Genomic DNA, 14,646 nt, shown 5'->3' on the forward strand with positions numbered 1-14,646 from the left:
AGATTAAGTAGGGAAATCTTTGTGTTGTGGATAAAAGCCATTGCTTTGAAATGTTACTGTGGCCAAAAGCAGCCAAAGTACTGCACAGGTCAGAGAACTACTAAATATGAAAGTCCCTCTAGAAAATAATTGAGTTCCTTGGTTCTGCTCATGTCTTAATGAAACCAATGTAAAGCTGTAAAACTCCCTCACTGATGCCATAAGATCCAGCAGAAAAAACCAAACCGAGTGGGATCAGTAAAAGCACAAAGATGCCCTGAAGAAGGAATTTTGAAATGTTTATTCTAACTGTCATACATATTATGTTAGCTTCACATTCTCACCAGGGGAGAAATCCCTGATTGCCAGCAAGTGGACCTTGCTCTGACTATGGAAAGGAAATAGATTCATATTATCATAGAATAGCAAGCTGGAAGGAGAACCAAGCATCATCTGGTCCAACTTTTCTTGTCAAAAGCACAATCGAGACAAGATGGCCCAGCACCCTCTCCATGCTAAATATTAAAATTGCCCAACATACAATAAGCATTGAAAATTTTTAAAAAATGGGAAAAAAGAAAAGGACTTTTTCTCACACAGATTTTGATCTTTTGAATTTAAAGTAAAATTGATGGTATTTTGTTACAATTCTGTTTTACAAAACAGTATTACAGACCTTAATAATATTGCATATATTTTGTAATATTGTATTTCTAAGCTCACAAGGTTTAGAGATTGAGTTTAAATTTTCTATTTTGCAATGTAAGATTTTCCTTAATGTAAAGGTGTGTCAATAAAAAAAAATTGTTGTGCTTACACATGCAGTCTTGCCATGGTACCATGATGTTTTACATCCTGTAATATTTATTTATTTGAAAATTTTATCTTGCAGGAGTTTCTAAATTCCAACTAAATTATACCAAGTCTACTTTCAGTGTTCAAGAGGCAAAAAAAAAATCCATTACAAAAAAATTTCTTCAATATTGTTAGTTTTTTTCCAGAACAGAAAAAAGGTGACATTTTTTCCAGCATCTTAACTTCTGAAAATCTCTAGTTTTGGATATTGTCTAGTATCACCAGATACCTGCGGTTCGGCTCGGCTCGAAAGAAAATACAAGTTGGAAATGTTTCCCTGAGCCAAAACAGGCCCCAAAAAGATCTGCTAGTTCCACTGCCTGCAAGGAGAAGACCACTTTTCCTTCTTCTGGAGAAATCCATGCTCAAAATGTGGATGCTTGCTCTGTGCATGGGGGGCTCCTGACTCCTGCACTTGCAGGGTGGAGCAGCTCCACGCGGAGCAGCTGGTGTGTGCACAGGGCGTTCAGCACACTGCAGCTGCATCAGCTGAGTACATGTGCACGAGACAAGGGCACAGCAAAGGTGCTCAGCATCTCTGGACACCTTGGGCATGGGCTGTGCTGTGAATGTACACACCAGGGTTGTCTGGGGCTTCCAAACATCTGGAAACTCCGAGTAAGTGACATTCCTTTTCCATCTGGAGATCATTTATATACAATATCCATGCTAGCTGTCATTCTCTTCCCTTATCTCTTGAATGACTGGTGGGAATGAGGAGGGCAAGGGGAATATTTATATTCCTTATATTGTTTATAATCTTAATATTTACAGTATTTTGCATTACTGATGCTCAGTACTTGAGTGGAACAACGTGACAGACATTTCCACGGGAGCAACATGTCCCCTGCTTACAATAAACCACATTTCTATCTCAAAACTTAACTCCCAGAGTGCCCACAAGGCAAGCAGGCAAGCCTAAGTCTTAACTTAGGTCTTAATCTAATTAGGTCTTAACTGAATGTTTTTGGCCTTGTCCTCCAGGGTGTGACAGGAGAGCACTAGACGTCCTCAGACCTTTGTGGTGCGGCAGTGGAGGAGAGTTCTGAAGACAGCCCAGGAGCAGTTATGAGTGAGCCGGTTCTGAGGACAGCTCCGGTGCTCCCGTTCAGCTCTGCCCAGTTCCACGGCCCCGGATCGGGGGCCGTGCTCCGAGCAGAACGCCCGGCGATGCCGCCGAGTCCCCGCCTGGCAGCAGAGCAAGGATTGCTAAAGGCTTCCCACCGGCCAGCGCCTCCAACCCCAGCGCCAGCGACGCTTTCTAGGGGATCCAGCGGCATTTTCGGGAATTCTGGCAGGGAGCACAGGGGCAGGGGCGCCGCGGCCGGGCTGTGCTGGCGGCAGTGCGCAGGGATCTACTCCCCTCTAGAGGAGACGGCGCGGAGCATCGCTTCCCGGAGCATCGCTTCCCGGAGCATCGCTTCCCGGAGCATCGCTTCCCGGAGCAAGGCTGAGGGCAGCTGCTGCTGCAGCCGCGCTGCTGCCATTCCCAAGGGCTCAGGTTGTATCTCCTGCTGCAGGGCTTGAATGCTCGCATCTCCCCTGGAGAAACCCTGTTTGCCTGTCCAAAGCGGGTACAAACCCACCGCCGGTTCAGTGAGATTGTAAATTCCAGAGCTCTGCTCAGGTATGAAAAACTGTGCAAGGTAGCAGAGAAATCAGTTTTCTGACTCAGTGTTTACTGCACAGGAAAAAAATATCCAGCAAATATTTATATAGTGGTGTTTAAGTATTTCTAAATATTTTGCCTTCTTTGACTCAGTCTAAATCATACAGCCATTGCCTGTGTCTCAAAGGAATAGCTGTATTTGGGATTTTTGCATGTTAATCACAAGACTGAAAAGTTTTGTTAAGCCCTTAAGAATGGCAGCACACACACACACACATATATATGTGTGTGTGTATATATATATATATATGTATGTATATATATATATATATATATATACGCACATTCATAAATACACACACACACATATATATATAGCTCCTATTTCTGACCATCTCTGAGCTCTACCCTTCCAAACAGAACCAGCATCTCACAGAACCCTGGTCTGGCACAGAAACCTGCAGGTGTCACCATTACTATGTACAGACACATCAGATTTACCAGTATACATGTGAAAATATGTTGCATGACTTTCGCAAACCCATCTGGCTCACTTGAAGCTGGTGGCCTGGAAAACATTACCAGGCACAAGAAACTTACATGCACCATCCCTTAAATGTGTAATTATGCAATGCAAAAATCACAGTATCAAAACTGATGTGGCAAAAAGACACCATGGTCTTGAAAGTAAGGTTTTGGGATTTTATTTTATCAGAAAGTTCTGCTGATGCAATCTTTAAACCCTCAGAAGTCAAGGGGAGCTTTTCTTTTTGTCCAGAGCAAGAAAAGAATTAAATAAGCGCAGTTATGATGTTAAGGCATGAAATTATTTTGGTGGACACAGACAGGGATGTTCTGACAGGAGGGACAGAAAGGCTTTAAAAGAAGATGTATGGTCTGTGAATTTGATTATCAAAGTACAAATATGCAATTACAAATGTACAAAGGTACACTTAGTTTGAAGATATTCTGGTGCAAATTTTCAGTTGCATCATACACATTTCCCTGATGATGCAGGAAATCTTTATGGATGTGTAATCAAAATGTGTAGGTCTGTGAGCATGGGTCAGAGGGCTTTACCCTCATGAAGGTCAGGAAGTTTGAAATTAACTGGGATAAGATAATAAACTTCCAGTATGTGTCCCATATTTTAGTTCTTTTGTCTTGCAAGGCCACAGAATTAGAGAGTAGTTGATGCTGGAAGGCACATCTGGGGATCATCTAGTCCAAACCCAGGCCAATCCCACCCCTCAAAGCAGGGTCAGCTACGCAGGGCAGTGTCTGTCTGGGTTTGGATATCTCTATTAAAAAAGAAACAACACTCTCTGCAGGCAACTTGTTCCCATTTTTCACAATACTCAGAGTAATTTCTTTTTCCTTATGTTTAAATGGAATTTCCTGTTGCAGTGTAAAGATGAAGCAGAGGATGCTGATGCTGCTTTTACCTCTATAAGATATTTTTGAGACAAAAGGCTCCAAGGAAAAAGGTATATCCAGAGAAAAAGGAGGATCTGATATATCACATGTCAGTCTCCTCTGTGCTAACACTGTATATGCTAGTTAGGAGTTCCCTGTATATGTGGGTAAGAGTTCTTCATGCTGTTGTTTCTGCCCAAGTTATCTGGAAAAGCTCATGTCTGAATCTGTAAAATCCTTCTTATGGAGTAAAATATGGCCATTATAAATACAAGGCACCACATTGGGCGAAGGAGCTTTTCTGAGGGAGGTTCATTTTGATGCTTTGCTTCTGACTGGAATTTGATTCCTTGTTAATCTCTGCTTTTAAACACAGGGAATCTTATTATGGTTATTGATTATCATTATTATCAACATTCTGCAGAAGAGCCTCACTAGGTGAGCACTCTTGGGTTACTCCTTCCAAATTCCTGGTCTAAGATTTCCTAGCAGTCCAGGAAGAGCTGCTTTTAGGCTTTTTGTGGGAAAAATGTGAACACTGACACAAACCCCAGAGAAAAGAGGAAAACATTTCATTAGGCTTGGTGAGTTCTCTGGGATTACACATTCTGGCAAATGCTGTGCATCTTCCTAGCAGACTTCTGTGCTTCGGTTTCAGAAAACCTCAGAACCCTGGGGTAACAAGGATCACTGCTTTATCACCTCTAGAAGGAAATTCTCTGTTTGCTGCTCAAGGCTGAGCCCCATCTCATACATTTATCTCATACTCACCATGCAGACAAATTTCAGCTAGACTCAGAGCCAAATAATTCAGCGACTTTGTCAACATCTATTACTCAAGTGATGGAAGAAGAAACAAAATTGTTTTGCTAGGTCAATCTGAAGGAATGTTTCTATGTCTCATTAGTAGTGTATTTCTTCTGTAATGGAGAATAGTTTGAATCTTTTCCTAGACCATTTTTCCAGAGAAGAGGTTAAACTCGGTACAAGTTCATGGTCTGATTGGGGGTATGGAATGTCTGATTTGCCACAAAATTTGATTTTATATGCAGATGCTGGAGGGAGCCTGTCTCCATAAAGAGAAGGAAAAGAAAAAATATTTTCTGCAAATTACTTCAGAAAATGTGTTACAAATACACCTGCAAGCCTTCATTAATATGAATGACATAGGAAAACATTCACACTTACACATATACTCACCATTAAGACTTTCACAAAAAAATCTTGAGTGCTTGTTCCAAAAGAAAAAACAAGAACTTTAATTGATTATGACTTGTGGTGCTAGTCTAGCCAAAGGCAAAATTGTAGCTGGGCAGGAAACAGATTGCACAAAACCACACTTTTTCCAAGCTGATCACACGTTCCAAGCAGAAAATTTACTTGGCTTTTGGTAAAACTGTTATGATTTCTAGGATCTACAAAAAGTAGTGATATCCTGCTTATGCAGAGTCCTCTCCATCACCAATTTCTTCCTTGCAGTTTCTTTTTTAAATTACATTCTATAAAAAGCTAAATAAATTTATATGTGTGTCCATATAAAAACAAACAAACAAACAAAAAAACCAAAAAACCCACCAAAACAACAGAAACCAGCCAAACTTTGCAAAAAAGGAATTAGAAAGGAAATTATTTTATCTTATAATATAAAACTGGAAGTTACTTTTAAAAGGTCAGATAGTACTAAATAAGAAAATAAATATTTCTTGCCAAATAAATTTAATTAGAGTTTCTATCTAGATGAAACGTGATTTGGAAAACCAAAGTTCTGTTGCTACAGACCTGTCTTGTATAGTGGACAGTCCTGCACTTACAGGGAGGCAACTCTGGCTTCTTCTCTTTCACCATTTCTGTGGAGCTCTGACCCCACTAGATTGCAGGTATAAATAACATTTTACAGCTGTGTGAGTACAGATGACATTCACTGAAGCCAGGGGAAGCAGAGCAAACTTGAACTTGCAGCATAGATTAGAACTTCAAAGCAAAGTTCTTGGTGTCCTTTTATGGTGGAATAGATCCTTGCTGTAATTCCCTTTTCTCTCTGGGACTGAGTCCATCACAGACGATGTGCCTGTAACTTCAAACCCAGTAAAATGCAGCTTAGACCTGCCTCCAGCCATGTCTAACACATCTGCCTGGTTGAAAAGGAGAACAGAGTAGCAGGAACACAGCATCTTTATTTTATGTGATACATTCCTAGAGTGCATGGAGACGAAATAATATCTATGCAGAGACACACGAGTTTAATGAGTTTCAGAAGGAAGGTGAATTAATTTTAGGTGTATTAACACTTTTTTGTGAATAAAGCAGTTAGAAAGGCCAATGCAAACATTGTGTGATGTTTCATAAATCTAGCTTGTAATTGTTAACATATGAAGCACACTTATTTTACTGCAACTAGAATTGCTCAGTAAAAACTTGATTCATGAAGGCATTATGCAATAATTAAGTGGGGTTTCTGTGAACTTAACCAATAAAAAAGTGCAGAAAGGACATGTCTGGAAGTTTCACTGGTCACTAGAAGTTCAGAAGCTGGCAACACCCAGGTGTTCTTGAGATATCAGCCAGTTCTTGCTTGCAGCAGGGAACTGTTTTAGTGTTAGAAGTGTTTCTGAAGAGGTGTTTTCTACACAACCTTACACATTGCTTCATGTAGTTACAGTGCTTCAGGCAAGTTAGGGCAAATATTTTAAGTATCAGGTTTGCGCTAAAATATTAATATGACAAAGGGAATCTGTGGCATGAGCCCTTTTTGATCCCTTTCTGTAGATTTAAATATATTGTCTTCATCAAAAAGTTTCTCTTGGTATGTTGGATAAATATCATTCACAGGTGTGAGAAGCACTGAAATATGACAGAGTTAACAGTACCCAAGCTTGGATATTTTTTTCCCCAATAAATAACTAACCCAATATTGCTAGTTCTGTAACTCTCTCAAGACATTTAACCAAAGAGCAAATTATAGCTCTTTAACTAAAAAAAAGCCCTTAAAATAATTTTACCCATGGGTGAGGGTCAGGTGTGATATGTTATACCACCTTACTGGTCTCTGGATCTGCACAGTAAAGTAAGTCCCATTATAATTCAATTAGTGAATTAGTCCTAATCATAGTTGCAAGTGTCCCTTCTCTAAGGCAGGGAAGAAGGATGGAAGAATTTCTGTCTCTTTGTTTGCTTCTGAAGCCCTGTACATATCCATGAGAGTTCTTGAACACCTAATACACCATCCCTTGCATCTGGAGTGTGCTAAGAGCACTCATGCACTCAGCTACAGCAGCCCAGCTGAAGGGATGCCACTTGTTACTCAGTACTTTAATCTGTGCAACTGCTACATCCTACACTGGTCATAAATCTGACTTACAGCCTATGCTGTTTTGAAGAGACTGACAAAAAAAGGAAGCAAAAGCCTCTTAGTCCTGACAGTCACAGATGCACAGGATTGAGATCACATTCTGGATGTGAAATATGTTGGGCTCAGCTTGGACCAGTTCTCCACAGCCCTGCACATGCCAGGCTCATCGTGTCATAATGCCTCCCTGGCTCTGGACTGTGCTGGACAGTAAAGGTCAGAGAGTGGAGGGGGCTGCAGGGCTGTGCTACCATACTGAGCCCCGTGGCCAGAGGCGTGGGACCAGCTGCTGAGGAATGAAAGAAGTGTAAGCCTTCTGAATGTCTCCAGAGAGGCAACAGAAATCCAGGCCACTGATCCTCTTGGTCCTTCTGTGAAACTGCTCTGAATGCACGATTGCTGTGATTCATTCTTTTGCTAACTGTATGGGTTCTATCAGGACACCACATGACACATTGTGGGTCTGATTCTGGTCTGGTTATTCTGGGCGTAATCTCAGCTATTGTCTGATTGTTGGTTAGGAAATGGATACCAGTTCCATAATTGCTGAGCAAAACCTGCTGTTGTGTCCCACACCCATTGTCCCTAGAGGAATCGATGCAGCCGGTTAAAAAAGAGAGTTTCCTGGGATGTTGGAGCATTAACACATATAAGGATGGCAGTGACTTATGAAAATTTGTCCCAGATTGTCTCAGATTAACATTGATCAACATTCTGTGTGTAGCAGAATTTACCAAAGGCTGAAAGTGTGTGTAAGTGCATTTCTGCCGTGTGCGTCCTGTGTCCAGCAGCCCAAAGCTGTGACCTTCCCAGCACCCTGCTCCATCCCTCACAGCTGGCCCCTGGCCCTCAAGGTGTCCCTTTCCCTGCACACCCTTTCCCTGCACACCCACATTCCTCTTGCTGGGCATGTGAGGAGCAGCTGAAATCTTTTCTGTACGGAAGCAGTTTCCATGTAAATCTCATGGGATTCACAGAACAAACATTCTTTCGCCTGTTTTCCCTGGCATCCCTGACCTCTTTCAGGCATGAGGCAGCATTACTGTTCCTAGGGCTGCCATTCTCAGGGACCCCTCATTGATGTTACACCCCTTTTAAATACTTTTCAAAACTAAATCAGTTTGATGGTTTTGGAGATATTGTTCATCTTACTCATAAGCTATATCTTTTGGAGCACATATGAAACATTATCTAAAATTTATTAAACTCTTTTCCTGTGACCTGTGATGCTTTCTCATCGTTTATATTTCAGTGTAATTTTTCTGTTGATTGCTGGTGTCAGAGACAGAGAGGTGTCTCCACAGAGAAGAATGCAGGATGCCCATTTCCCTTGCTGCTGTTGGTTTTGGGAAATAGGGGACTGCAAGATTCGCCCTGCACTTCCCACCATCCCAAACAGCAGACAGGGCCAGCCACAATTGTCTCTAGCTCAGCCTTAAAAACTTTCTTGGACAAAGAATTTCTAATTTTTCTGAGTAATTGCTTCCAGTACTGGGCTAGTCTCCTAAGAAAGAATATTCTCTTAAAATACGATCTGAACGAGAGATGTATTTTTTTCCTTCAACTGAATGATTGAAAATACTTTCAGAAATGTGAGTTTAGCATGTTATGTCTGTAATATCTTTCAAGTTTTACTTATTTTTTTGTGTGTGTTTTCCCCCCAGAGTAGTCTTAGAAGTTCATTCCACACAATTCCTAGTGAGTACGTGAGAATGGGAGTTTATAAGTCACTAAATAATAATATGTGCTAAGTCGGATTTAGAATAATCACAGAATCATTTATGTTGGAAAATAGCTCTAAGATCATCAGTTCCAGCCTTTGACCCAACAACACCTTGTCAACTTAGACCATAGCACCAAGTGCCAGCTTAAGTCATTAACTGAACACCTCCAGGGACTGTGACTCTTGAGTACCTCCTTTGGGCGGGAAGCCCTCAGGAATGCCCTCAATAAACCCTTTTGTGAAGAAATTCTGAAGCTTCAGGCCATTGTCCTCTCATTCTGTCATCAGTTGCCTGGAAGAAGAGACAGACCCCCACCTGGCTGCAGCCTCCTTTCAGGTACTTGTAGAGAGTAATAAGGTCTCAACCCCTGAGCCTCCTTTTTGCCAGACTAAACAACCCCAGCTCCCTCAGCCACTTCTCATACGACTTACTCTCCAGACCCTTCACCAAGTCCATTGCCCTTCTCTAGATGCACAGCAGGACCTCAGGGTCTTGTAGTGAGGGACTCAGAGCTGGACACAGGAATTGTGGTATGGCCTCAGCAGTGCCGAGTACAGAGGGACAATCACTGCCCTGGTCCTGTTCGTCATGTTACTTTTGTTACAAAAATAGTAAAAAAATCAATTCAACTCTCTAACCTCACCTGTTTGTCACACTATCCCCCCTTCATTCCCCTTTTCCTGTGAATGTAGCTGAGGCATCCCATTTGGTCCTTTCTACACTCTCACCTCAGGCAGTATTGTGTAAAATCCCTGGAGCTCCTGCATCTGAAACTGCTTTCCAGTACTCCTCTGCTTCAACTTAATTCAACCTTTTCTATGAGTAAATATCTTCTCAGTTGTCATCACTTTCTAATTTCTGTTTTCTTCTGCATTTACTTATTGCTAAACTAACAGTGCCTGATAACTCTGCAAAAGCATTTTGGGATGCAGTACGTATGAAAGCTGTGATCCCACACACAATGATGCCTTTGGGCTGATATGTTCTTGAAATTTCTGTCCTCAGTTCATAAATATTGGAGGAGTCAGGTATAACTATTCTATTTCTAATGGAGGGCCACCTGCCATGTGAAGCAGTCATAGAAATTTATCGGAGGTGATTTTCATGGTTTTTCAGTCAGAGGGAGGTAACATGAGCCCATTTGGAGATTCTCTTGTGAAGTGCCCAGTGTAGCACGTATTTTCCCTTCATTATATACAAGTAGCTCTTAGTGATGCTGATGGAAATTACAGGTGTGTGCATTTGGAGGAGGATATAGATCTATACCGTGCAAATTACTTCAGAAAACAAACTGGGTTTATGGACATGGACTGTGCAGAGCTGAGCAGCAGTATATTTCAATCAATGTTCCCTGCATACCACCTAGTAAAGGGAAAAGGAGGCTGGGGAGCGAGGGAGAGCAGAGATCTGGATTTCAGAGCTACTTTTAATAACAACCATGGAGGATAAAAACTACAGAGTTTTGACTAGCTTCAAAATCACTTCTCACCTCTGGTTTTGAAATCTCCAGCCCAATTATTTGTTTACTTGATAGTGCTAAAGTCTTATTCTCCATCGTTATTTGCTTGCTAGTAAAGAGCCAAAAACCCCAGCAGTCCAAAGGTAACCGCACAACTAAATCACTTCCAGATGATAAGTCACAGTCTGATGGTGAAAGCAGACTTTACAGTTTCAGTGTGCCAGGTAATATATGGCAGTCACCCAGTTGTTATTAGCTTTTTGTAACAGCATATACACACACTGTTAGGTTTGGGTTTGGTTTTTTTTGAGCTGGATTAGGGTTGGCTAATACCACATACATGAAATATTTAGCTTGATTTCAATCACAAAATCTAAAATCTAAAAGACAATTCTAAGGCATCCATTATACCTAATTCCATTTACACATAAGTCATATTACTGATTTTTATTGTGATATTAATTGTGCAGTAGTTTGGGTGGCCATCCTTAGGGGTCTGTGTCTGCTCTCTCCATATGCATTTGTGTGATATCACCCTTACATACTTCGTGCCTTTCCCACGGGATCCCTAGCTCATTCACTGCTCAGGATGGGTGTCATTCATTTATGGAAGGGCCATTAGCTTTTTTGCTTTCTCCATGTGTTTAACACATGGCCTAATCCCTATTAACTACTGACCAGTTGATCTTGATCTTAAGACAGAGTTTTAATTTAATTTGTTTCTCTTATTTTTGATGACTGTAATCTCTAAGCAGTTCACAAATGTGTATTTATTTTCAGATCACCCCAATTATTATCCTCATTTTACAGCTGGAAAATAGAAGGCTCAGTTTAAGACTCCTAATTTGTCAGGGTACTTACCATTATGTAATTTTTTTAGATATTCAGAGCACAGCTCCCACTGAGTCCTGTTGCAGCTGTGAGTGCTCAGTTCTTTTCCAAACCAGACCCTAGAGTCTCAAGTCAGGTATCCATACAACTGGGAACATGCAATTAGTGACCATAGTGCAAAATTTGGTGTAAGAACTGACTGATGTTGTACAAGAGATATGTGGCACAAGCAGGCAGGGAAGCACCCTGTTCTACAGACTGATATTCAGTAACTAAAAGCAAGATGGTGTTCATTGTTCTCCCCAATCCCTGAAATTCATTCAAAATACACTATTCCCTCTGAAACAAATGTTTAAAGGGCTGAGCATCTCTCTTTACATAGTCCTGACTTATCTTGAGCAGCCTGAATAAAGCTGACACATCCTCTGCAGGAAAAGAGTATGGCTGCCTCTATTGCCAGTGCACTGGTGTGAAAGGGGGAAAAAAGCTCAGATAACTTCAGCTCTGGCACTTGCTAACTTTGCATATTTGCTTTGGCAGCTCATAGACTTCTCTTAAGAGAGTGTTTGTAGGTAATTTCCTAGGTTCTTAATGAAGCAAAGTGGAAAAACAAAACTCCTATTATGTGGCATCATATTAACACCTCTATGCCTCACGCTATTGGGGTTAACTCTTACCTCCTCCACATGGACTTCTGCCCTCTGAGTTAACAGGGTAATTTGTAGCAATAATGAGCTGCCAGCTTCTCTGTGGAACAAAGGACACCTTTCCTAGGGGCTGAGACCAGAGCAGCATCATGACCCAGGGTTCTCATAATCCATTTTCTGCCCTGCAATGACCAGTGAATGGGCTATAGTGTCTAAAAAACATTTCCTCCTCTAGCTCTGTCTTACTCCCCTCTAACCATCTGTGTCCCATTCCTGTTCCTTCCTCATATCTGGCTGCTTGGTTCAGCCACTGCTGTTCCTGTCTCCCAGCCAGTCTCAATTGCCAATTCTTTCTTTCTGTCAGCCTCTTAACTGAAGGTGCTGGTTTCTCCCATATGGATTTTAAGTCCCAATCTCCCTGGGTCTCCACACCCATCTTTCCACCTCCTGAATTCTGCTTCTTAGCTCCAGGCTTCTGACCATGTGTGAACTTTCAAAGCCTTACCTGTTCCCTTGTCCCTTTTGATACCTGACCTGTGTTTCTCTCTCATCATCCTCTTCTACTTTAGTCCTCCTGCAGCCACAGAGCCCCCCAAGAAGTGCTGAAGTAAATCACCTTCCACTGGGATAAAACCACCTGTCATCATCTAGCATGTCTCCCCTCCTTACTACAGCTTTTTTTTTTTTAATTACATCCCTTCAGGATGTCCACTTACACTTTTACTATAAATAATTGAGACATTTTTCATCCTTATAGCTATGCTGCTCTTTCTGGAAGCAGTCTGTCAGATTAATGTGACTCAGCCCAATAGAAGCCAGCAATCAGTTTTTCAGGGACCATAATTTTCTCTGGCTGAATAAATGCCTATGTATGCAGTGTTGACACTGATGCTGTGATCCAGTGTTGTGCAGCTTTTCACCAGGATTTCAGCAGGGGTCTGCAGTAGAGAGGTGGGGTCACTGCCTGGATTTCTTTTTGAGCTCTGAAGAATGCAAGGCTCTGCTAAGCCAGGCACTGATGAAAATATATAGAAATAAGGGTATGGGGAGAAATTGCATGCTGCTGTTTATGGGTTTAGCTTTTTAAAGTAATGTGTTGATGTTTGGGTACAGCAAAAAACTTTTCAACACAAGAGGTAAGTAAATATGTATATATTATGCATTTATGTATGTATCTGCACAAAGACGGATACAGAAATACACACAGCCCATATTATGGGCCTTATGATTCATCATCTCTGTGCTTTAAAGTTTAGATCATCAACCCTTGAAATCAGGGGAAGATTTGCATTTAACTGAGGAAGACCTTGGTCACACCTTTGTGTCAGTCTTTGGGTTTGGTCTGTACTGAGCAAAGGACAGGGTGAAGTACTGGACACGAGTAACATTTTGTCTTGCCTGTGTAGTTTTCCTATCACAAGCACAGGAAAAGCATGGTGGTGTAATAATCCTCTGGTTTAAAATGGTAACCTGTGTGTGTGGCCCCTACCTTTCCTGTGCATGTACATTCATAAATAAAGTCAAATATTGAAAAAAAAAAAAAAAAGCTGACTAGTAACAAGGTAATTAGTCAACCAAATGTTCCAGAACTGTCAAAAGGAGAAAGAAATGGTGATCTCAAGTTACTTCAGCTCACCATCAAGATCAGCTCGGAGTGTGAGTACAAAGCTAAACTATTGCATATGCTGCGCATATGAAAATGGAGATGGAAAGTGATGAGCTCTTTATATGCCCCTTTCCAAATAAATTTGGAGAAGAGCTTAGGTGGTTAAGCAGGTCCCAAATGGTTTCTGCTGCTGAAATAGTCTATTGATGCTTTATTTTTCCCTTTAGATTTTCCACTACATTAAATATTTTAAACTACCAAATATTTCTTTCTAAGGGGAAATGGAATGAAAAGATGTCTTACATGATTTATTACAAATTCAGAGGGAAATACTCCCCTTGTAAATAGCTGTACAAAAAATAGCATCATCAATTTAAATGTTGACACTCTTAATATTAAAGGGTCATACTGTACTGAAGGTCTTTAAGAAGTTCCCATCCAAAGGAATTGATTTCAGTGGAAATTGATTGAAGTAGAGCTTCTGCTTTCTGGCAGTTGATCTCTTACTGAGCCTAATTTTGTGATCTCCAGTGCAATTTGCACCTAAATCTTATTTTTTGTGGATCAAATTATTTCCCTCCCTGTTTCATCCAGCAGGCTCCCATGCCACAGCCACCCTCACGCTGCAGGCACCTGGGCTGAAGCCTCACCAAGTATGCGCTGATGTTTGGGGACACAAAGGTGCCACAGCACACAGGGGCTGACATTGGAAGTCAGAGCCCTGACAGGACTTTAAGTGGTGATCACCTTGTTCTCAGCACACATTATTCCTGCTCGGGTTATCTGCTCAGGGGTTGAAACAGTGACTGCAAGCGAGCTCAAAGGCAGACCAAATCATCTTATCAGTCACCTACAGCACAGCCTTCCAAATGGTTCCTTACAAAGGTTTGCCCTCACAGCCCAGTTTTCCTTTGGCAGCTCACACAGACAGTGAATTCCAGCTCTTCTTGTGATTTTTGGCCACCTCCAACCCCAGGCCAATCCAGCAGCCTCCCAAAGGGGCAGGGCCATGTGCATTCTCCAAGTGGCAGGGTGTTCAAGATTTAACACATCAAAACCTGTAGAGCTGCTCTTATCATAAGCACAGGCTGGATTTCCACTGAAAAAATCCTTCACACTATTTTGAGTTTTATATTCTATTTATATATTTGTGATTTTAAGGTTTGTGTGTATT

Source organism: Motacilla alba, chromosome 5 (genome assembly GCF_015832195.1).
Source record: "Motacilla alba alba isolate MOTALB_02 chromosome 5, Motacilla_alba_V1.0_pri, whole genome shotgun sequence".
Taxonomy (NCBI): domain Eukaryota; kingdom Metazoa; phylum Chordata; class Aves; order Passeriformes; family Motacillidae; genus Motacilla; species Motacilla alba.